The sequence below is a fragment of the Tachyglossus aculeatus genome, chromosome X4 (genome assembly GCF_015852505.1).
Source record: "Tachyglossus aculeatus isolate mTacAcu1 chromosome X4, mTacAcu1.pri, whole genome shotgun sequence".
Lineage (NCBI taxonomy): Eukaryota > Metazoa > Chordata > Mammalia > Monotremata > Tachyglossidae > Tachyglossus > Tachyglossus aculeatus.
Genome location: NC_052098.1, coordinates 13,443,104 through 13,458,948, shown reverse-complemented (window position 1 = coordinate 13,458,948; position 15,845 = coordinate 13,443,104). Strand labels below are relative to the sequence as shown.

Below are 15,845 nucleotides of genomic sequence, written 5' to 3'. Positions count from 1 at the left end.
GAGTCAGAAGGTTATGGGTTCTAATCCTGGCTCCACCACTTGTCTGCTATGTGATCTTGAGCAAGTCACTTAACTCCTCTGCGCCTCAGTTACCTCATCTGTAAAATGGGGATTGAGACTGGGCGCCCCATGTGGGATAGGGACTGTGTCCAACCCGATTTGCTTGGATCCACCCCAGTAGCTTAGTACAGTGCCTGGCACATAGTAAGCACTTAACAAATACCACAATTATTATTATTATATGTAAAGACGAATAAGCGCATGGGTCTAGTAGAGGAACTGAAATACAGCAAGCAAAGCCAATTATGTAACAACTGAAGTGATTATACATTCACCAGTTAAACACCTTAAAGTTCAGGAGACTTAAGGCAAAACCAGAAACAACAGGAGGCATGGCAAACAACAAACTATCAACACAAGGGGGAACAGTCTGTGTGTGTGTATCAGCCTTTTGGTTACTCCCTCTCCGCAAGGGTAAATTCAATCTCAGTGGCGTCGCCATTTTAGAATACAAAGGACAATTATAAACATATTTGGAGAAAGACAGAAGATAGCTTAATCTGAGAAATACATATAAAACATAATACTGGAACCAAATCCAGCTCATAACTTCTCTTCACCCACAGAAGTAGTGCAAGCAGTAGTAGTACAATTTTCCTCACATGTTTCTGTCAAGGGACTTATCTTGGGTTCCAAAAATAACTTGTCTGCAGAACTCATTAATTGCCTTCTCTGCTGTGACAAACTTAAAAAGTGTCACTTTAGGACAATTTAGATATGAAAACCTTCCTTCTAAATTATATATTTAGACAACAATAGCTATTACACATTTATCTTGTAACACCAACAATCCAGAGCCGGATTTTCTCCTCCTCCTCATCATCAATGGTATTTATTGAGTGCTTACTGAGTACTGAGCACTGTATTCAGCGCATGGGAGAGTACAACAGAGTTGGTAGACATGTTCCCAGCCTACAACGACTTTACAGTCTATTGCTCCTATAACCAGTATGGAAAGGACCACATTTGATAATAAATCTCGCAAGCCAGCCAGTCTGCAAATTCATAAATTTGGTAACCCCCTGAATAATTCCTGTGACAGAAAACTTAACTGAGGGAGCCTACTCAACATTTTTTATGTATTTTATTCCTATCCTCGGCACTTTTATACATATTTATAATTGTATTTATTTGTAGAGTCAATTATTTACTGCTACTTCATCCTGATAGACTACCACCTGTTCTATCCTGGTTCTTCCTCCTGCTCTATTTGTAAATAATTTTTGTCTGACTCCTCCATTAGATAGTACACTCCTTAAGGGCAAGGAAAGTGTGTCTTGCTTTGGCTGTACTCTCCCAAGTGTTTAGTATAGTGATTAGCACTCAGTGAGTGCTCAAGAAGGACCTCTGATTGACTGATTGATCATTATGACAGCATGATTCACATTTCACAGAGAAGCGGTGTGGCCCAGTGGATACAGCACAGGCCTCGGAGTCAGAAGGATCTGGATTCTAATTCCGTCTCTGTTACTTGCCTGCTACGTGACGTTGTGCAAATCACTTCACTTCTCTCTGCCTCGGTTACCTGGTCTACAAAATGGGGATTAAGACTGTGAGCCCCATGTGGGACAACCGACTGTGTCCAATCTGATTAGCTCATATCTACCACAGCACTTAGTACAGTGTTTGGCATATAGTAAGCACTTCAATACCATAAAAAAATTTAAAGTTAACCAACTTCAAAGGTCTCACCTGGGGAAAACCCCAAATCTGGAGTCTTGAGGATTAATTTTACAGGCCCCCTCGCCCCCAAAAGGACAAATCCCTCTTGACAAAAAACAAAACCTTTCTCCATGGATTCTGAGATCTCTGAGAAGGAAATGGACACTGGAAATTGCACACTGGAAAGATGTAATGGCCACCAGAAAAGTGACCTTCATCGCAACTTCTTTTCTGGCTGGGAAAATCATGAGGGCTAGATTACAGGGTTCCAGAGAGAATAGATACAAATGGAGAAAATCTCATTTTAGCATTTCCAGGCTATTAGGTATTTTGGTCTTTTGCAGTTCACTTTGCTTCCATGCAAAACTTCTCTGATAGGGCCAGAAAAAAAGCATGATTTAAGATAATCCCACTTAAATAACTGTTTTCCTGAAGCTTTAAGCTCAGGTTTCTCTACAATTGGATCCCATCTGATCCAATCTACATAAGCTTTTGCAACTAATACTGAAGATTTCTTTAGAAAGGAAATGGCTCAACAGAGAGATATTAGAGTCCTCTGAAGGTTTTTCTACTCTCTCAATTCTCTGGTGGAGCGCCTTCAAGTACGTTTAAACCTATGAGTGCTATTTCCATATTTCAGATCTACCAATCCAGAACTGACTGTAGCAGTGATAGCACGCATTAACAGAACATCTTCATATTATAAAATTCAAAGCACTTTTTATACATCTTTCTTCTCAACATCCCTATGAGTTAACAACACTATGGCCGTCATTATTCTTATTTTGCAGGTATACAATGAAGGTTGCAGTCTCTAGACTGTAAGCTTGTTACGGGCAGGGAACGTATCTGCTAGTTCTGTTTCATTGTACTTTCCCAAGCGCTTAGTACAGTGCTCTGCGCACAGCAGGCGCTCAAATACCATTGACTGATTGATTGCAATTTTTTTCAAGGTCAAAGGGGAAAAAACAGTGGTATGATCCTGAGCTCATTATGGGCAGGGAATGTGACTACCAACTCTGTTGTATTGCATTCTCCCAAGTGCTTAGTACAGTGCTCTGTGCCCAGAAAGGGCTTGATAAATACCCCTGGTTTACTGATTGATGTGATGTCCTTTTCCCATAAAAATAGATATTGACAAATATAGGGATGGATTTTACTTCTTCCCCACCACAACCGGCACAAGCTGCCCAGAAGACATAATTGGCATGTGCTACATTTGTGCTGTTATCAAGGATTTAATTCATTTTTTGGGAAGTACTGGGGCCTTGGAAAGAGTTTGGGCCTGGGAGTCAGAGGATCTGGATTCAAATCCCTGCTCTGCCACTTGTCAGCTGTGTGACTTTGGGCAAGTCACTTAACTTCTCTGGGCCTCAGTTCCCTCATGTGTAAAATGGGGATTAAGACTGTGAGCCCCACTTGGGACAACCTGATCACCTTGTATCCTCCCCAGTGCTTAGAACAGTGCTCTGCACACAGTAAGCGCTTAACAAATGCCATCATCATCATCATCATCTTACCTCTGCCATTTGTTTGCTGTGTGACCATGGACAAATCACTTAAATTCTCTGTCTCAGTTTCCTCAAAAGTGAAATGGGGATTCAATAACTGTCCTCCCTCCTACTTGGAGTGTGAGCCCCATGGGGGATAGGGACTGTGTCCAACCTGATTAACTTGTATCTATCCCAGCATTTAGACCAGTGTTTGACACATAGTAAGTGCTGATCAAATACTATAATTATAAGAATTATTTTGGGAAGCATCATGGTCTCGTGAAAAGCAGCACAGGACTGGGAGTCAGGAGACTTGGGTCCTAATCCTGGCTCTGCCAGTGGCCTGCTGTGTGACCTTGGATGAGTCATAAATTCATTCATTCAATCGTATTTATTGAGCTCTTACTGTGCAGAGCACTGTACTAAGTGCTTGGAAAGTACAATTCAGCAATAAAGTCACTTAATAATAATAATAATAATAACAGAGATATCTGTAAGCGCTTACTATTTGTCAAGCACCATTCTAAGCGCTGGGGTAGATACAAGTTAATCAGGTTGGAAACAGTCCCTGTCCCCCATGGGGCTCACAGTCTTAATCCCCACTTTGCAGATGAGGTAACTGAGGCACAGAGAAGTTAAGTGACTAAGCTTGTTGTGGGCAGGGACTGTGTCTGCTTACTGTTATACTGTACTCTCCCAAGCGCTTACTACAGTAAGTCTGCACGCAGAAAGCACTCAATAAATATGACTGAATGAATTGAATGAACTTAGGTAGCACTTGACAAATACCACAATAACAATGATGATAAGTAAACTTCCAAAACCTGACTCTCCATAGCACAGAGGCACAAGTGATGTCTTTCCTTTTATCATTTAATTTAGGCCTTTTTTCCCCCATTTTTTCTATTTCTTTAGAATTAACAAACAAGGACTCTAATGCAACATAATGCCAGCCTAGTATTTAATGCACATACTGCTTAGGAAATATTTTTGTTCATAATAATGGTGCAGGGACATCTCAACTGGCCAGGGATGGGAGACCTATTCATAGAAACTAAAAAGGAAAGCCATTTAAAAACAAATGGGCTCTTCAGGGCAATTTCTCCAACAATATGATGACCTTGGCTGAGAATTTTTGAAGTACAGTGGAGGACCAGATGATTGTATGCTTTTTGCTTCTGAGCAATGTAGCTCAGTATAGAGAATTCCCTTTCTCCTGTAAAGATGACAACAGACTCTTCTGATTTCAAGGGCTCTGAATAGAGATGCACTAGAAAAGGTTTGGGCTCCTTTTTCCTTCCAGGCTTTTAATGTAGAAAGCTCAATGTTTATAGCCCTCTCTCTGTGGTAGTGGGAAGTCGACGTTCTTTTTTTCCAGTCATGACTCATTTCACCACAGTTAATCTAGAAGTGTAGAAAAACTGAGGCTACACCTCACTGGGGTTCTTATTTCAATAATATGGTAAGCCATCCTTATTCACTGAATTATCTACTTGCTTTCTGAGCCACTGCTTTACATTTGTCTAATGTTCTCTCCTTCGGTGACTTCCTTCCTTTCTTTTACCACTTGAAAACCTTTCTTTCGATTTACATGAATTTTTTTTAACGACATGGTAAACAGCATCACCATCACTGTACTTACACCTAGTTCTAATCCCAGCTCTGCCACCTGTCTGCCGTGTGACCTGGGGTAAGTCATTTCTCTGTGTCTCAGTTCCCTCATCAGCAAAATGGGGATTAAGACTGTGAGCTCCATGTGGGTCGGGGACTGTGTCCAACCTGATTAGCTTGTATCTACCCAAGCGCTTAGCATAGTGCCTGACACGGAGAAAGTGCTTAACAAATTCCATGAAAAAGAAAACGCCTTTCACCATTGCAATGGGCACAACAGTGTTAAATGCCATTCCTGAACCCTGTGTGCTCGTACTTCTCTTCTGTGCTACTTGCCCACAGCGGTGCCCCACTGGTGGGCTGCTACGAGAGTGAGAAGCGGCGTGGCCTGGTGGAAAGGGCGCAGGACTGGGAGTTGAGAGATCCGCGGTTTAATACCAGTTCCTCCACTTGCCCGTGGTGGGACCTTAAGTCACTTAACTTTTCTGTGCCTCCACTTCCTCAGCTGTAAACTGAAAAGAAAATGCCTGTTCCCCCCCCCGCCTTAGACTGCACGCCCCACGAGGGAAAGGAACTGCGCTGGATCTGATTATCTTGTATCCGTCCCCAACCCGTGCACGGTATCTGGCACGTGGTAAGTTTTTAACAAAAAACCATATTTATCGCTATTATCGATGCCACTGCTATGCTCTGGTTGTGAATCCGCCACCCATCCAGCACCTCTGGGGTGGCCCTCCTTGCTCTGTCCATAGCACACCCCTCTGAAGCCGCGTTAATGGTTCTCAAAGTGCCAGAGCCCTGTGAAGGATCAGATCCAGCCAAGGGTTTGGCAGAAGTTGAGTGGGTGTGGGGGGAGTTGGGGAAGGGGAATGGGATGGTTCTTGGAAACAGATCCAGTCCCCCGCAGGATCTTCCCAAATCAGGAACCAGTCTGGCTGGGGGCCGATTGCCCTGGGGCCGCTTACCACTTGGGGCAGTCCCCACGAGGCCGTTGGGAATCCTGGCTTCCTTTAGCAGCCCTTGGGATAACAGAAGAACCCCAAACCACCACCACTGGGAAGAGCACAGGCCTGGGAATCAGAGGACCTGGGTTCTAATGCTGGCTCTGCTGCATGTCTACTGTGTGACCTTGGATAAATCACTTTGCTTCTCTGCGCCTCGGTTCCCTCATCTGCAAAATGGGGATTCAATACCTGTTCTCCCTCCTACTTAATTCATCCATTCGTTCAGTCGTATTTAGTGAGTGCTTACTGTATGCAGAGCACTGTACTAAGCGCTTGGAAAGTACAATTCAGCAACAGATAGAGACAATCCCTACCCGACAGCGGGCTCATAGGCTGTGAATTCCATGTGGAACCTGATTATCTTGTATCTACCCAGGGCTTAGTACAGTGCCTGGCACACAGAAAGCGCTTAACAAATACCACAATTATTATTGGGTTTGGGGGGCCCTCACTGGGCACATGGAAGTGCAGTGCTCCCGGGAACCGGTGATTGTGCAATTGAAACTGTGTGCACCTACATCAATGGGAAAGTCAGACGGAGAGGCGGCTGCCTCTTCTCTCATTAATATTAGCGATTTCACGTTTTGAATTTCCCATTTTCTACAGCTTGGAATTTGATTTATTACCCTTAAATAGCAGGACTAGATTTTAGATTTCTATACCACTTTTTTCAGCTAGATATCTTGAAGATATTTGACTTTCACACAGGAAGAAACATTGAGGTCTTTTTTTAAACACGTCTCAATGGCAGAGATCATTGCTAATACACCACCTACTGTGGCTGAAGACACACACAAAACCCAGTTTAAGTGCACTTAATTGAACTGTAATGCAACCCTGTGGAGCCTTACTGCTTAACATCAATACTTCAAACAACAAAATATACTAATTAATATAATCTGTTTACTTTTTTTAACCTTTTAGTTGCAGACAAAGTTTCACAATCAATAGCTCTTCCCGATTTGTTTCAGCAAGTATTAACAAACCACGGCATTTCAAAAGATGCCTGAGTGACCTTTTCTCCTTGTACTGAAATCTTAACTACTCTGCATTATGATGCTTCTAAGGAAAGGAAGAAAAGGAAGCCTTTGAAAGGGTCTATGAGATCTATTGAAAAGCCAAATTCCTGGTGATTAAGAATGGCAAATCAGAGCCATTTTACCTCATCTCTCCATTCCCTAAGAAACATCCTTATCTCTATTTTCCCATATCGCGTTCCCTTACAGTCTAGAGGGTGAAACACATTAAAATAAATAATAGAAGGGAGAAATGGCAGAGCACAAAGGTATGTAGGCAAGTTGTGTGGGGAGGATCTGTATCCAAATGCTTGAGATCTGAGTACATACACAATGCTGAGGGGAGAGGCGGTAGGGGAAATGAGGGCTTAGTCAGAAAAACAGCATGGCCTAATGGAAAGAGCCCAGGCCAAGGAATAAGAGGACCTGAGTTCTAATCCCAGCTCCACCACCTCTCTGCTGTGTGACCTTGGGCAAGTCACCTTACTTCTCCATGCCTGTTACCTCATTTGTAAAATGGGGATTAAATCCTCTTCCTTCCAACTTGGCCTGTGAGCCCTATGTGGGACAGGGACTGTGTGCAATCTGATTACCTTGTATTTACCCCGGAGCTTAGAATAGTGCTTGACAAATAGTAAGTGCTTAACAAATACGCAGAAAAAGAGGGGGGGAAAAAAGAAAGGCCTCTGGGAGGCCATGTGGTTTAAGGAGGGCTTTGGAGGTGGAGAGAGTGGTGGTCTGTTGGACACGAAGGGGGAAGGCTCAATAAATACAATTGAATGAAAGGAGTTACAGGTCCAAGGGAGTACAGGACAAGGTCGGTGGCAGGATAGAGGAGATTGAGGTACAGAAAGTAGGTTGACATTAGAGGAGCGAAGTGCCTACTGAGAGCTCACCTCCTCCAGGAGGCCTTACCAGACTGAGCCCCCTTTTTCCTCTCCTCCTCCCCATCTCCCCCAGCCCTACTTCCTTCCCCTCCCCACAGCACTTGGATATATTTGTACAGATGTATTACTCTATTTATTTTACTTGTACACATTTACTATTCTATTTATTTTGTTAATAGTATGCATATAGCTATGATTCTATTTATTCTGAGGGTTTTGACAACTGTCTACATGTTTTGTTTTGTTGTCTGTCTCCCCCTTCTAGACTTTGAGCCCGCTGTTGGGTAGGGACCGTCTCTATATGTTGCCGACTTGTACTTCCCAAGTGCTTAGTACAGTGCTCTGCATACAGAAAGCGCTCAATAAATGATTGAATGGATGAAATCAGCAATGTAAGGTAGGAGGGAGAGAGCCGACTGAGTGCCTTAAAGCTGGTGGTAAAGAGTTTCTGTTGGATGTGGAGGTGGATGGGCAACCACTGGAGGTTTTTGAAGATTGGGAAGATATGAACTGAATGATCTTTTTAGAAAAATGATCTGGGGAGCAGAGTTTAGACTGGAGACGGGAGAGACAAGAGGCAAGGAGGTCAGCGAGGAGGCTGTCCCTTGCTGATTTTTGTGGACCATCACGTGCTAGGTAGTTACAGTCCCTACAACCTTTTAGCCAGCTGTGTATTCCCCAGCCGGCAATATAATCAAATCATACCTTCCTGACTTGTGGATGCAAAGGTTAAATGGGATGGAATTAAATGTCATACTGGGGTCTAGACAAATTATACCTATTGCTTCTCTCTTGCCTGTGTGGAATGTCATTTTCATCATCACTGAAGGAAATGAAATTGGTTTGGCCTGATTACTCTTCTCAAAGCTGTGTTGGTTACTTCCTAATTTCGTGTTCTCCTAACTGGTCACAAAGTAATCGACAGATGATTTGTTGTAGTGTCTTCCTGAGTATCGATGCAAAGCTAACTAACGTGTAATTACCCAGTCCATCTTTTAGCCCTTTATAAAGCCCTTTTCTTGTCCTCAGGGCCTTCTTCTGTCTTCCAGTTCACAAATAATAATGGCTACTGCCTAAGTAAGCCAATCTGCCAATTCCATAAGTACTCTAGGACATAAAGGTCATGAAGCCCTACTGACTTGAATCCCTGAGTTTTCTTCGATGTCTTATTTTTCCCTATTCTAGTTTGGCTTCCCCTTTCCATCTCCAGTGGACTTTGTTTCCTGCCAGCTGCATTCTCCCTCCTGGCTTTAACCTTTTCAATCTTGTCCCAATAAATTGTACCATTTATCTATACAATGATTTAGTGATCGGGTCAAATTTTGACCTTATGAGATTTTCCCATTACGCTTAAGGTCTCTCTAGAGCACTGGGCTCACCCAATTTAGTATTCTCTTTAACCCTCTTGACCATTTTGTATACTGGTAGAGTTTATCCCTGAGCCTGAAGAACCATCTTTATGAAGAACAGCCAGCCAGCCTGTTCTATTAGAAAGTGCGTTGATCTGGGATTCTTGAGACTAGGGTTCCAATCAAATAATAACAACAATAATAATAATAATAATGGTAGTATTTGTTAAGCGCTTACTATGTGCCAAGCACTGTTCTAAGCACTGGGATAGATACAAGGTTATCAGGTTGTCCCAAGTGGGGCTCACAGTCTTAATCTCCCTTTTGCAGATGAGGTAACTGAAGCACAGAGAAGTTAAGTGACTTGCCCAAAGTCACACAGCTGACAAGTGGCAGAGGCGGAATTAGAACTCACGACCTCCGACTCCCAAGCCCATGCTCTTTCCACTAAGCCACGCTGCCCCTCTAACTTCACTGTGCCTCAGTTTTCTCAACTCTAAAATGGGGAAAAAATACATGTCTCTTTCTCTCAGACTGTGAGCCCCAGGTGGGACAGGAATGGTCTCTGATCTCATTATGCTACATATATCCTGGCATCTTAACACAGTACTTGGCACACTGCAAGCTCTTAATATCATCATCATTACTTCTCTGTTTTTCCGACTTTCTTGTCAGCAGATTCGTCCCATTAGTCCCCTAAGCCTCCTCAAATTTGCTTTCCTTAAGTTCATTTTCTTTCTCTCGCCTCCCCCAGGACCTTGAATTTGATCATCCTGTGATCAAACTACAGTTTTCATCCACTTTTAAATCCCCAACTGCTTCTTCCCCGTTGATAAGTATCAAATCAATGGGGGCATTGGCCTTAATGGATTCCTCTAGATTTTGCACAAAGAGATAGTCCCCAGTGCAATCACAAAAATCTGTGGCACACTTCCAACAGACACCTGGTTAGCTGAAACCGTCTATTACCACCCACGTTTAAATCCACTACCCCTTTGGTAAATTGTCCAAAGAAGAGCTCATCCATCTTTGATTCCCGGTTCCTCGGTCAATTATCAACTCCTACCATGTTGTCATTATTATTCTTTTCATTTGAACTCAGATGTGTTTTACCTGTTGACCTCCTCGTATTTCCTGGGCTGCAGAGCAGGTTTTGATGCTCTTGATGTTAAAGGCAATACCACATTTCCCCCTCCACCCCACTCCCCTGAGCCTTCTGAATGCTTCTAATCTGACTCGCCACTCATGATGAACGTTATCCACCTGCTTGTCCGTTATTTCAGTTATGTTCTATCATTTGAGGTTCTGAGTTCCAAAGCGTCCTATTATTGCCCATGCTCTTTGCTTTGTGTACAAATATTTCAGGCACAGCATGATGATACTCATAGAAAAAGCGTCCTTCAAGTGTGGTAGATAAGCACACATTTTGGGATCCTCTACATCTTTCTCGCAAGCCTGTGAAGTGATAGCAACATGGTCCCAAATAATACCTTTGAATGACTAAAAAAAGTGGCAAGGAAGGGAGAGGACATTTTTCTTCCGGCTAAACTTCTTTCCCTGTGAGCATTAAGTCCCAGAGACAATCAAGGAACTATGGCCCTTGCTTTTAATAAACCACTCCGGGCATGTAATAGGGCGCTTTTGACCAAGGGTCTGGCCATCATCCAGTAGCTGAACTGAGCTTTTCTCTGTGGTCCCTAGGTAAAGTCAGGGTCAGCAGATTACATTGTAGGAACAGATGAACACCGGCCCAAGATGATGACCTTCATGAAAAAAAGGATTAAAGAAGACACCGTACCAGATGAGAAAAAAGAGCCAGGGTATGAACTAGGGATTCAGGGGCAGCATGTCCTAGTGGAAAGAGCATGGGCCGTGGAATCAGAGGACCTGGGTTCTAATCTCGACTCTTCCAGCTGCCTTCTGTGTGAACTTGGGCCAGTCACTTAACTTCAGTGTGCCTCAGTTTCCTCATCTGTAAAAACGGGGATTCGATGCCTGTTCTGCCTCCTACTTAGACTGTGAGCCCCATGTGGGACAAGGACAGCATCTGACCTGATTAACTTGTATCAACCCAAGTGTTTGGAACAGTGCTTGGCACACAGTAAGGGCTTACCAAAAATAACAACAATAATAATATAACGATAATAACAGTAATGAATATCAAAGGGTTAGTTTGGAAAGACCTATCAAAAAGAGAGACAATTGGGCTGCTCAGCAGAAGCGATGAATATTGTTGGGCCAGACCTTTGAGAAAAGAGAAGCATCCTGTATAGCCGAAAGCCTAGACCCAAGAGGACTAGCAGGCAAACTTAGACTCAAGACCATTCAGAGGACAATGACACCACTACAGAGCTAGAAATAGTGCCATCTCTCAGACAGTTGCTGTGACAACAGAGCCAGGATCGGAGCCATCAATTAGTCAGGCAATGATTTTCACTGACTGCTGATTGTGTGCAGGGCACCGTACTAAGTGCTTGGGCGACAACAATGCAACACAACATGCGCAATTCACTCCTCTAATGCCAACCTACTCACCGTACCTCGATCTCATCTATCTCACTGCTGACCTCTTGCCTGCATCCTGCCTCTGGCCTAGAATGCCTTCTCTCTTCTTATCTGACGGACGATAACTCTCCCCGCCTTCAAAACCTTATTAAAAGCACATCTCCTTCGAGAGGCCTCCCCTGACTAAGCCCTCATTTCCACTTCTCCGCTCTTGAACCTGGATTTGCACACTTTATTCACCTCGGCCTCACAGCACTTAAGAACAAATCCATAATGTACTTAATAATAAGTATATTAATAAATAATAATAATTAATAGTATGTATAATATTAATGCCTGTATCCCCCTAATATGTATTATATTAATGCCTGTATCCCCCTCTAGACTATACACTCCATGTGAGCAGGGAATGTGCCTCTCAACTGCTATACTGTAGTCTCCCAAGCACTCCCCCTCCTCCCCCGCACCTTACCTCCTTCCCTTCCCCACAGCACCTGTATATATGTTTGTACGTATTTATTACTCTATTTATGTATTTATTTTACTTGTACATATCTATTCTATTTATTTTATTCTGTTAATAAGTTTTGTTTTGTTCTCTGTCTCCCCCTTCTAGACTGTGAGCCCACTGTTGGGTAGGGACCGTCTCTATATGTTGCCAACTTGTACTTCCCAAGCGCTTAGTACAGTGCTCTGCACACAGTAAGCGCTCAATAAATACGATTGATTAGAATAGTGCTCTGCACACAGTAAAAGTTCAATAATACCATTGATTGATTCTAGAGACATTAATATAAATGAATACATTACGGATATGTACATAATAAGGGTCTTTATTAAGCACTTACTGTGTGCCAAGCACTGGGGTAATAATGATAATGTTGGTATTTGTTAAGCGCTTACTATGTGCCAAGCACTGTTCTAAGCGCTGGGGGGGGGGGAAACAAGGTAATCAAGGTTGTCCCACGTGGGGCTCACAGTCTTCATCCCCATTTTACAGATGAGGTAACTGAGGCACAGAGAAGTGAAATGACTTCCCCAAAGTCACACAGCTGACAAGTGGCAGAGCTGGGGTGAGAACCCACAACCTCCTTAGCCCGGGCTCTTTCCACTAAAGCCACGCGGCTTCTCCAAGTGCTGTGGGGCTGAGGGTGGGGTGAGTAACAAGTGCTTAAGGGCACCGGTGAGAGGGGCTGCAATCAATTCATCAATCAAGGACCCAATAAAACCCGGGGGGGGGGGGGGGGGTTTGAGCCACAGATTAGGAGGAAATCCATCCATCCATCCAATCAACTGAATTTGCATTTATTCACTCCTCCCTCAGCACTTATGTAATATATCCATAATGTATCTATTTATATTAACGTCTGTCTCCCCCTCTAGAATCAATCAATTGTATTTAGTGAGCGCAGAGCACTGTACTGAGTGCTTGGGGGAGTACAATCTAACAGAGCTTAGAGTCTAGAGGGAAATCCAGAGTGGTGGCCCTGGTCCTTCTAGTCAATTGGGTGACTAGAAGGTACAAGGGTTACAAGAGAGTGGAAGAATATTCAAACTCTACAGAGTATTCAATCTTCATTCCTCTCCGGATGCCGGAATCTCTCTGAACTGGCCAAATACATTTGTAGCACCAACAATATTGATGTTTTTCCAGTGCAAATCACAAAGCGTGCATCCTGAAAAGAACCGAACATTTCAAGAAACATTCTAGCATCCAAAGTTTCAGCTCACCTCTGAATTCGCTGCCCACTTGTCTTCTTGTATATCACGGCTGTTTAATTGTTTAACATGATAATGGCAAAATTACATTACAGATGAGTCACTAAATGAACTAATTCATTCAGGAACCAAGGGTGTCACCATCCCAAAAGACAGAAAATCTGAAACAAGAACCAACAGGATTGTTTGTTCAATAGCTGGGCTTGCAAACTGAGTGCACTGAAAATAACAAAATCTCAAGTACTTCTCCTATTGCCCTCTAGATTGTAAGCTCACTGAGGGCAGGGACTGTGTCTATTTATTGTTACAGTGTATTCTCCCAAGTATTTAGTACAGTGCTTGGCACACAATAAGCGCGCAATAAATACGATTGACTGACAATTCCCTTCTCCTGCCCCAGTACTTTTCTTTGACTAATTGCCTTCTCAATAACTCTAGATAGACTGGAAATGTAGACTTCGAAGAGCCGGGACCATGTCTACTTGATATAGTGGCCTGGAGGAAAATGCATGGGACGGGGGGTTGGGAGACCCAGATTCTAGTTCCAGGTCCTGCTCTTGACCTGCCAAGTGACCATGGGCAGTGCCATAGTTTCCTCATCTGTAAAATGGACATAAGATACCTGGGGGGGTGGGGGGGATAGCCATATGGCCTGGTGGAAAGAGCAAAGGACTACGAGTCAGGAGACCTGGGTGCTCATTCTGGCTCCACCACCTATCTGCTGGGTGACCCTGGACAAGTCACTTAACTTCTCCGGGGCCTCAATTTCTTCATCTGCAAAATGGGATGGCATGGGGTTCACCCTCTCACTTAGACTTTGATCCCTGGGTGGGACAGGGATTGTGACTGATCTGACTGCTTTGGCACACGGTAAGCACTTCAAAAATATCACCATTATTAGTCTATATAACCTTATGGTTTCATGGTTTCACCTGTATATATGTATATATATTTGTACATATTTATTACTCTATTTATTCATTTATTTATTTATTTTACTTGTACATATCTATTCTATTTATTTTATTTTGTTAGTACGTTTGGTTTTGTTTTCTGTCTCCCCCTTTTAGACTGTGAGCCCACTGTTGGGTAGGGACTATCTCTATATGTTGCCAACTTGTACTTCCCAAGCGCTTAGTACAGTGCTCTGCACACAGTAAGTGCTCAATAAATATGATTGATTGATTGATTGGGAACCGTGCCATGCACACAGTGGGGAATGGGGGCTACCTAAACAGCTGTTGATTATGGCAATGGCAACGTGAAGCATTTCTATTAACGATGGTACTTTTAATCGGATTGCATGAGCCTCTGCTTCCAGCAGCAGAGAAGGTAAAATAGAGGCCCAGAAGCAACAGCACACTGGGACGGAGCATCAGTCATCATCATCAATCGTATTTATTGAGCGCTTACTGTGTGCAGAGCACTGTACTAAGCGCTTGGGAAGTACAATTTGGCAACATATAGAGACAGTCCCTACCCAATAGTGGGCTCACAGTCTAAAAGGGGGAGACAGAGAACAAAACCAAACATACTAACAAAATAAAATAAATAGAATAGATATGTACAAGTAAAACAAATAGATTAATAGAGTAATAAATATGTACAAACATATACACATATATACAGTCCATCCCGTCCAATGTTCTGCTTCAGACTGTAAGCTCGCTGTGGGCAGGGAATGTGTTTGTTTATTGCTCTATTGTAATCTCCCAGGTGGCTTAGTACGGTGCTCTGCACACAATAAGCGCTCAATACATATGACTGAATTGAACAGAGACGCCACAGGACACTGGGACGAACAGCGCAATGGCTGTTTTGCTGACATCCATCTTTTTGCTTAGGATGTACCTCCTGACATCTCTGCTTGTTTTCTGTAATAACCTTGTCTTGATCAGTCACCCTTGAATGTATTCCAACTCTCAGATGGACTGTTATAGATCTATTTTGGCCAATTATTTTGGAGCCCTTGATGTTGCCTCATTTGCCTGTGCCACCAAAGTCAGTCAATTTATTGAGTGCTTACTGTGTGCAGAGCACTGTACTAAGGGCATGGGAGAGTACAATATGACATTATAACAGACACATTTCCTGCCCACAGTGAGCTTACAGTCTAGGGGGGAAGTTACTCATTAAAATGTTTGAACTGTCCATTCTAGACTGTGAGCCCACTGTTAGGTAGGGACTGTCTCTATATGTTGCCAACTTGTACTTCCCAAGCGCTTAGTACAGTGCTCTGCACACAGTAAGCGCCCAATAAATACGATTGATTGATTGATTGATTAGCATTTAGTAAGCACCCCTACCCCAACATCAACAAGGGGTATCAAAACAAGCCATATTCTTGGGAGGGGTGGGGAAGCATAGGAGAATTATTTATTCCACTTAAAAGAGTTATTTTCCTTAAGTAGACTAGGTCTGCTTTCCGCTTGAAGTGGAGTAAAAGAGGGCTCGGAAGTTGCATGGCACTTTATCAATGCAGGCACCTATGAGTATGGGGATTAAGACTGTGAGCGCCCCTTGGGACAACCTGATCACC

At 43.2% G+C, this 15,845-nt stretch overlaps 1 protein-coding gene across 4 annotated transcripts in view; it reads right to left on the bottom strand.

Annotated features, from left to right (window-relative positions):
* Window positions 1-15,845, bottom strand: part of APBA1 (amyloid beta precursor protein binding family A member 1) — a 120,222-nt gene that overhangs the window by 79,491 nt on the left and 24,886 nt on the right. For 2 of the 4 annotated variants that reach the window (XM_038769616.1, XM_038769621.1), the window contains exon 2: window positions 13,319-13,467. The exons of the other annotated variants lie outside the window; for them this stretch is intronic. The gene's annotated coding sequence lies outside the window, so the exon portion shown is untranslated. The remainder of the gene's footprint in view (window positions 1-13,318; window positions 13,468-15,845) is intronic. 4 annotated transcript variants of the gene reach the window in all.